Here is a 9,524-nt window from a genome sequence, read left to right as displayed (position 1 = left end):
ACTTGCTTCCACCGTACAAACTAAAATGGGAAGGATAACGCGATGATTAGCACAGCCCCTGTACTAGAATGACATGAATTTGTGAGGAATTTTGCATTTTTCATAGTACCACCCCACAAATCCCATACAAATCACAAAGATCACAAAGGTGAAAATGTACATTTTTACAGTGGAGAGATCTGGGGTCACCACTCTATGCAAACAATGAAACCTAACCTGTTAATAACAGGATGACCTGACATGACGTACTTACAGATATCATGCAGTATGTATACTGAATCACCTAGGAAGTATTTGTGCCTAAATATTTAACCTGAATCCAATTAAGCATCAAAACCTAATTTTACATGGAATATGAAGGTAAGGGAGGGGGATTTGAGAAGAAGTTCAATGTCACCAAGAGGAAACAAGCAGACAAAATCAGAATGTATTTTACAAGGGCAATGCTAGTAAAATATTATCTCAGGGAATCCGTAACTGTAAGACCCTTGTTAATGACCTCAGAAAGACTTAGGATGGTGCTTTGCACTCTCTTAGTTACACAAAGAGCTAAGAATCTAAAGAGCATGCCTCCTAGCACCTCTCAGCTAGACAGCAATGCTTCGAGGACTCCTGAGGGTGTAACTGTACAGCAGCTTCACAGGGAGCCCAAGAAGGGCAGATCTCAAAGAGCCCAGTCTGATGTCACAATGGGATAAGACTTCGGCAGAGTCTTGGAAAGGGGTGCATGTTTTGCATGTGAGAGAAAGGCAAATTATCTGTGGCCAGAGGGCAGACCATGGCAGTTTTAAAAACAGGCCGGATATGGTGGCTTATGCCTAATAATCCTAGCATTTTGTGAGGCAGAGGTGGGAGGATCGCTTGAGCCCTGGAGTTTGAGAACAGCCTGGGCAACATGGTGAGATCCTGTCTCTACAAAAAATCCAAAAATTAGCCAGGTATGGTGGTGTGTGTGCCTGTAGTCCCAGCTACTTGGGAGGCTGAGGTGGGAGGATCGCCTGACCCCAGAAGGTTGAGGCTGCACTGAGCTGTGACTGTGCCACTGCGTTCCAGCCTGGGTGACAGAAAAACAACAACAAAAAACCCAAAAATCAAAAACATAGCTGCAAATTCTCTGAATCTGGGTGGGCTTTGTCACAGAGCATAATGGGAGCGACAACAGAGCCTGATGGAAGTGATGCTGTGTGACTCCTGATACTGGGTCATAAAAAGTAATGCAGCTCCTGTCCTGTTCCCCAAAACACTCCTCTTCAGAGCCAGGAGTCAGGATGTAAGAAAACTGACCACTCTGAGGCCATGCTAGCCAGGGAGGCTACATGGACATGCTCTGGTGGCCAGTCCCAGCTAATCACAGCCTTCCTGCCATCCCAACCAAGGTCTCAGACATAAGTGTACAGAAGCCATCTTGGAGCCTCCAGACCAGTTCATATGACAAGTGGATACCACCAAGTCACCCTGTCAATGTCATGTGAAAAAGAAGAATTGCTTAACTGGGCTCTGCCTGAATTCACGATCGACAAAATTGTAAAATATAATAAATAATCCTTTTAGACCAATAAAGTTTTGGAGTGTTTTTTTCCTTAAATCTTTATATAGACTTCTAGAACAGAATTTGGCTCTCCAAAAAGTCAATGTCATGGGTGGGGGATGGGGAAAATGGGGGGGGTGGTGTCTGTTTAAAGTGCTGTAACAATCAAATGCAAGGATTTGGCCTTGATTGGCTTCTGGTTCAAAAAAGTAGATTACAGGTACTTTGGGGACAACTGAGGAGACTTGCACACAGACCATTACATAGTATTTTTAGGATATTACTGTGAATTATGTATTAGCCTGTTTTTGCACTGCTATAAATAACTTCCCTGAGACTGGATAATTTATAAAGGAAAGAGGTTTAATTGACTCACAGTTGTGCATGGCTGGGGAGGCCTCAGGAAACTTACAATCATGACAGAGGGGGAAGCAGTCACCTTCTTCACAAGGCAGCAGGAGGGAGAAGAGAGAAGGAAAAAACTGTCACTTTTCACACCATCAGATCTTGTGAGAACTCACTCACTATCATGAGAGCAGCATGGGGGAAAACTGCCCCCATGATCCAATCACCTCCCTTCCTTGACCCATGGGGATTACAATTCAAGATGAGATTTGGGTGGGGACATAGAGCCAAACCATATCAATTATGTTAGATATGATCATGGTTTTATGGTCATGTAGAAAAATGTCTATTTGTAGGAGATACTGGTGTATATAGGTCAAGTGTCATTATGATTGCAACTTACTTTACAATGGATCAGCAAAACAATTATACACACACACATACATGAAGCAAATATAGCAAAAAGCTAACAACTATTTGAATCTAGGTACTAAGTATACACATGTTCACTATGCCAGCCTTTCAACTTTTCTGTGGGTGAAGATTTTCATAATAAAAAGCTGAGAAAAAAAGATCAGAGAAAATTAACTCATAAAAATGTTTCCAAATTCAGTAGTCATGAAGACAATGTAAATTAAAACCCAAATTCAATACCACCCACCAGAATGGCTAAAATGAAAAGGACAGAAAAGCGTTGGCAAGGCTGTGAATCAAGTGGAACCTCCTCACGGAAGTGTAAAATGGTCCAACCACTGTGGAAAACTGTTGGCTGTGGCTACTAAAGCCAACATATGTAAACATATTGCATAATTATTATAGAGGTACTTGTTCATCCAAGTTTTGTTTTTCTGTGTTTTCAATCCCACAAAATTACCCTTTCCTACCATTCCTATATTTTCAGATTTTTCTGATAACTTGATAAGTAATTTATTCCCTGGCCTGATAGTGGGTTTCTCTCAGTCCAAATGAATGGGGTGGTGAGCGGATTCATTAGTTTGAGGAGAAAATGGGGGAAACAGCTTTTATTTACTCATCAAGATGTTTAGGTGCCTATTAGATGCATTGGGGCTGCAAACCTGTACATAAAGATGAGTATGATATGTCCTGGACTGTTAGGGAGGTCAGTCAGCACCCAGGGGAGAACATGGTAACATGAGGTGATAAAAGCAACAATAGGCGGGTGTAGTGGCTCCTGCCTATAATCCCAGAACTTTGGGAGGCTGAGGCAGAAGGATCACTTGAGCCCAGGAGTTTGGGACCAACCTGGGCAACATAGCAAGATCCCATCTATAAAAATAATTTTTTAATAAAATTATCTGAGTGTGGTGATGCATGCCTGTAGTAGCAGCTGCTCAGGAGGTTGAGGTGGGAGGACTACTTGAACCCAGGAGGTTGAGGCTGCAATGAGCTATGAACATGCCACACCACTACACTTCAGCTTGGGCAACAGAGCAAGACTTTAAAAAAAAGCAATGATAGAGCCATGTCCAAAATGTATGGAGGTTCAGAAGGCATGGTGAATTCTCAGCTGGATGTAAGAGGGGTTTACAATGTTTTAGAGGAAGGATCATCAGAATAGGGCCTTAGAGTATGAATAGGACTTTCCAGGCCCAAGGATCAACATCAAGCAAAGATGTGGGATTGTGCAAGTTCAGGACAAAGCATCTCTCCTTTCAAACCAGTCCCTCTTTTTGCTTTGCATTTCCTGGTTAATGACTCCACCATCTACCCAATGACCTGTATCTATGAGACTGATGCGCTGCCTACTGTGCTAAAGAAGCAACTAACCTGTATCTTTATATGGCAAGTAACATAAAAATCCAATTTGAACTGGCTTAAAGAATAAGGGGGTTTCTAGGCTTTATAACAGGAGAGTCAAGGACTTCATGGTTGGTTGATCCAGTAGCCCAAGGATACCACTGGGGATCTATCCTTGCTTTGGTCTGCTTAAGGTCAGCTCCAGTCTATGGCTCATTTTCCTGGGGCCTTGGGTCACAAGATGGTTGCCAATTAAGTCAGGTCTATCCACCTCCCTGTTCTTGTCAAGTGGGAAAGGGAACTTCAGTCCCAGTGTTCCAATAAAGAGTTCTGGCATTCACTGATTGGCAGATTTAGATCACATTGTCACTCCTGAACCAAAAACTACAGTGACAGCCATGGAATGTGCTAATTAGTGTAAGTCAGTCCAGGCCCACCTCTAAAGCTAAGGCAGAGTTCAGTTTCTCCAAAGCACATGGGCTGTACAACAAGAGAGGTTGGGAGATTGTGTTGAGTGACAATCTGGAAGCTCTTAGGAAGAAGGAAGCTGGGTAGAAAACAAATAACTGTTCATTGCAGTTACTACACGCAATGAACAAATAAATGTTCATTTCAATTACTAGCTGCAATTCAGGAGCCTGGGAAGAATTTGGTATTTCTTACTCTGTTACCTCCCCACATCCAACCAGTCAACAAATTCTGCTGATTCTACCTTCTTGTTATTATATTATCTGCCCAACTGCCTTTGTTCAAGCCATCATAATTTCTCACTCATGCGCTTAAAATGCCTTCTAATTGGTGTCCCTGCCTCTACTGTCTCCTCGCTCCGGAGTTCCTTTGGACAACTCTGATAGTGATCTTCCTACTCCCAGGTTCTGATCCTGTTACTCCCCTGCTTATGACCCAAATGGCTTCCCACTGGTTACAGAATAAATTCTGAATTCCTGGATAAGTCAATTCCTGGGGGTCACGTCTTTCATGTTACGTGTATTAGTCTGCTAGAGTCATAACAACGTATCACAGACTGAGTGGCTTAACAACAGAAATTAGTTTTCCCACAGTTCTGGAGGCTGGAAGTCCAATATCAAGGTGTCCACAGGGTTTGTTTCTGGTGAGGCCTCCCATCTTGGCTTGCAGATGGCCACCTTCTTGCTCCATCCTCACATAGACTTTCCTCTGTGCATGCTCTTCCATGGAGTCTCTTTCTCTTCTTTTAAGACACCAGTCACGTTGGGTTAGGGCTCCACCCTTATGATGTCATTTAACCTTAATTACCTTTTTAAGGATGCTATCTCCAAATATAGTCATTGGGAATTAGGGCTTCAAACTATGAATTTAGGGAGAGCATAATATAATCCATAACAACCGGGTTTCTATCTTCATCCTCTGATATTTATTTTTTATTTAATTTAAATTAAATTTATTTTTTTGAGACGGAGTCTCACTCCATCACCAAGGCTGGAGTGCAGTGGTGCACTCTGCTCACTGCAACTTCCACCACCTGGGTTCAAGCGATTCTCCTGCCTCAGCCTCCCAAGTAGCTGGGACTACAGGTGCATGTCACCACACCCAGCTATTTTTTTTTTTGTATTTTTAGTAGAGACAGGGTTTCACCATGTTGGCCAGGCTGGTCTTGAGCTCCTGACCTCAAATGATCCACCTGTCTCGGCCTCCCAAAGTGCTGGGATTACAGGCATGAGCCACCATACCTGGCCCTTTTTAAAATTTTTAATTGACAAATAATAATGGTGTATATTTATGGGATACAATGTAATGATTTGATACATGTGACACTTCCTCATTTCTGCCCTGGGATATAGTTTCTCAAAAGCAAAGGTTGGCCAGAGATGTCTGACTGAACACAAGCACATACACTACCTCCCTACTTCCTGCCTCAAATCTCCTTACACAACACATTCTGTCTCTCTGTGAGTATTTCCTATGTACACATGAAACCCACAAAAACACATGAACAAAATAAAGAGGGCCACCAGAAGACAAGAAGGATACAGGAATTTCTGGAGGATAGAGAGCAGGTGAGATCTGATTGACAGCAAATCTGGAGCAAAGATGAACACGGCTTAACCAAAGGTAGGCAAAATGACCACCAAGGAGTGGGAGCCGTTCAGGGATATTTTAAGCCTAAGTCAACAGACATCTGGAGCAGGAGCAGGTGCTGGCACAAGAGATAGAAGAGCTGTATTTGAAGTTGTCCTCACAGGGTTAACAAGAGTTCTGGACAGAAATATAGTTATAATTAAGCATTAGTCAGGCTGCAATTTGACTCTTTTCCTTGTAGCCAAAATTCATGGAGCACTAGATATTGACCATTTGTATCCCCATTGTTTCTACAGATGAAATTTCTGATGTTAGAATCATAAGGGTTTTGTTTAAGAATGACTTAAATAGATCCTTAATTCTAGTGGAGTAGCTGGTGCCAACCAGTTCAAAGATCCCACAGAGGAACCCAATCAATGTACAGATACAGTTTCTTTATCTCCCTGCCCCATGATGTCACCCTGGACTCGCTGACCTATTGACCATCTCCACACTTTGGCCCATTCCAAAACCCTTAACATCCCTAGCCCCAAACTCCTCAGGGAGACAGATTTGGGATTTTCTCCTGTCTTATTATTTGGCGGCCCTATGATTAAACCTCTTTCTCTGCTGCAACACAACGTCTTAGCATATTGACTTGCCACGTGCATCAGGCAAAAAACCGATTACAGTTACAAATTCACGAGAGCCAGGGCAGGACATGCTTCCATAGCACAGACTAAAATTGGAAGGACGCCAATTGGATTAGCATGGTCCCTGCACAAGGATGACATGAATTTTTGAAGCATTTCGTATTTTTCCTGGTATCACCCCACAAATTCCATGACAATCACAAGGAAGAAAATGTACATTTTTACAATGGAGAGGCCTGGGGGTCACCACCATATGCAAGCGATGGAACCTAACGTATTAATAGTAGGACAACCTGACATGATATACCTATAGATATCATGCAGTATAATGTATTCAAAATCACCTACAAAGTATTCTTGCCAAAATATTCAACCTTAATCAAATCAAGCCTCTAGACCCAATTTTGCAGGAAATATGGAGGTGAGGGAAGGGGATTTGAAAAAAGTTAAATGACACCAAGAGGAAACAAGCAGACAAAATCAGAATGGGGAACATTCTGCAAGAGTAATACTAGGAAAATAGTCTCAGGAAGTCCAGTACCTAACTGTAAGACCCTTGTTAATGGCCTCAGAAAGACTTAAAATGGTGCTTTTTGTGTGTCCTCTTAGTTATATCCAAAATTCCTGAAGAATCCAAAGGGCATGCCTCTTAGCCCATGTCAGCTAGACAGTAACACTTCTAAGACTTCTACAGCAGCCTCACGGGGAGCCCATGATAAAGAACGGCGGATCTCAAATGGTCTGAGCCTGGTGTCCTAATGGAATGAGAGTCTGGAGGAATCTTGGAAAAAGGTGTTTGTTTTGCATGTGAGAAAAAGGCAAATTATTTGTGACTGAAGAACAGATCACTGCAGCTTTAAAAATGTAGCTGCAAATTCTTTGCATCTGGGTGGGCTTTGTGACTGCTTCAAACAACAGAGCCTGATGGAAGTGACACTGTGTGACTCCTGATACTGGGTCATAAAAGGTAGCGTGGCTCCTGTTCTGGTCTCCAAAACACTCGTCCTCAGAGCCAGGAGACAGGATGTAAGGAAACTGACAATTCTGAGGCCATGCTAGCCAGAGAGGCTACATGGACATGCTCTGGTGGACAGTCCCAGCTGATCATAGCCTTCCTGCCATCCCAACCAAGGTCTTGGACATGAGTGTGCAGAAGCCATCTTGGAGCCTCCAGACCAGTCTATATGACAAGTGGATACCACCAAGTGACCCTGTCAATGTCATGTGAAAAAGAAGAATCACTTGACTGGGCCCTGCCTGATTATGATTGACAAAATTGTAAAATATAATAAAATAATTGTTTTAAGCCACTAAGGTTTTGGGGTTTTAAAAAATTTTATATAGATAACTGGAATAGAATTTGGCTCTCCAAAAAATCAATGTCATGGGTGGGAGGTGGGGAAAATGAGGGATCTGTTAAAAGTGCTATAACAGTCAAATGCAAGGATTTGGCCTTGATTAGCTTCTGGTTCAAAAAAGTAGATTACAGGTACTTTGGGGACAACTGAGGAGACTTGCACACAGACTGTTACATAGTATTTTTAGGAAATTATTGTTAATTGTGTTATATATGATCATGGTTTTATGGTTATGTAGAAAAATATCTATTTCTAGGAGATACTGGTGTAATTATGAGTCAAGTGTAATTATGATTGCAACTTCCTTTACAATGGATCAGCAAAACAATTATATATATGTATGTGTGTGTGTATATATATATATATATATATATACACACACGCACAAGAAGCAAATATAGCAAAAGGCTAACAATTGTTTAAATCTAGGTACTAAGTATATGCATTTTCATTATGCCAGCCTTTCAACTTTTCTGTGTTTTAAGATTTTCATAATAAAAAGCTGAGAAAAAAAGAGCATAGAAAATTTGACTCATAAAAATGCCTCCAACTTCATTAGTCATGAAGAAAATTTAAATTAAAACCCAAATGCAATACCACCCACAAGAATGGCTAAAATGAAAAGGACAGAAAAGCGTTGGCAAGGCTGTGAATCAAGTGGAACACCCTCACAGAAGTGTAAAATGGTCCAATCACTGTAGAAAACTGTTGGCCATATCTTCTAAAGCCAACATGTAGCTACCCTATGACCCAACAACTCCCATTCCAAAAGAAGTCCATACATATGTTCATCAAAATATATGAGTAAGTACTACTAACAATAGCCTCAAGCTGAAAACTACCCAAATGTACATCAACAGGAAAAGGAATAGATAAATGTTTTTGTTCATAAAATGGAATGCTATACATCAACAAGCATGAAGAAACCACAACCACACAGAACAAGGTGGATTAATCTCACAAACACGCTACATGAAAGAAGTCAGATATGAAAGAATGATTCCATTGATAATATTTTAATAAAGTAGAGATAATATTTTAATCAAATAATATTTAATAAGCCTACAGTAATAGATGTTAAGGCAATGATTACCCTTGGAGGTGCAGTGACTGGAAGGAGATGCAAGTCCCCCAGTTGTTCTGTTTCTTGATCTTGGTGCTGGTTATAAGGATGTGTTAACTTTGAGCAACTTTCCAATATATGCTACATTTTAATACAAAGTTAAGAAAAATAAAAGAAGAAGATCTTCTCCCACATATGCCGACTCAGAAGTTGTCATTACTTTCCCCACCCCCACCACCAGGATAAAGCCTTGAGCAGAGGTCTCTGAAATGGGACTTCTGAAACTGGGACCAAAGAAGGAGGGAGATATTTCAGGTAAGTTACAATGACCCTGAGAGCTCCTCTCACTCAGAAGGCAAACATATTATCCTTTCCTAATTTAGTGGTCTGTCATTAGGAGACCCAATATTTACTTTTGAACTACAAAATAGATAAATGATAGATGGACTGATATAGACAGATATTCAATTACAACTTCCAATGATAAGTATTAATAGATACCTAAGAATTATCAACAGTTGGGAAACACAACACACACACAAAAGCATCAAACTCAACAAATAGGAAAATGAGTATCCAAAAAACAGAATTCATAAAGCAATCAAGACTTTAAAATAATTATAATTAATATTATCAGAGAGAAGAAACTGCTAATAAATAAACCACTCTCTTTTTGGAAATTAAAAATATTATCACCACCATAAAATAAACCCTCCACAACTTAATAGGTAGGGTACATAGCAGAATAGACTCAGCTGAAAATGAGCTAAAAGATCAAGTTG

The 9,524-nt window shown here is 40.9% G+C and overlaps 2 pseudogenes; both read left to right on the top strand.

The window, feature by feature from the left end:
- On the top strand, positions 1–101 carry LOC112129530 (U6 spliceosomal RNA; annotated as a pseudogene).
- Positions 102–6,391: 6,290 nt separating this feature from the next.
- Positions 6,392–6,488, top strand: LOC112129532 (U6 spliceosomal RNA; annotated as a pseudogene).
- Positions 6,489–9,524: the final 3,036 nt, after the last annotated feature.

This window comes from Pongo abelii, chromosome 18, assembly GCF_028885655.2.
Source record: "Pongo abelii isolate AG06213 chromosome 18, NHGRI_mPonAbe1-v2.0_pri, whole genome shotgun sequence".
Taxonomy (NCBI): Eukaryota; Metazoa; Chordata; class Mammalia; order Primates; family Hominidae; genus Pongo; species Pongo abelii.
The sequence above is the reverse complement of the archived record's forward strand: the minus strand, read 5'-3'. Positions and strand labels throughout refer to the sequence as shown.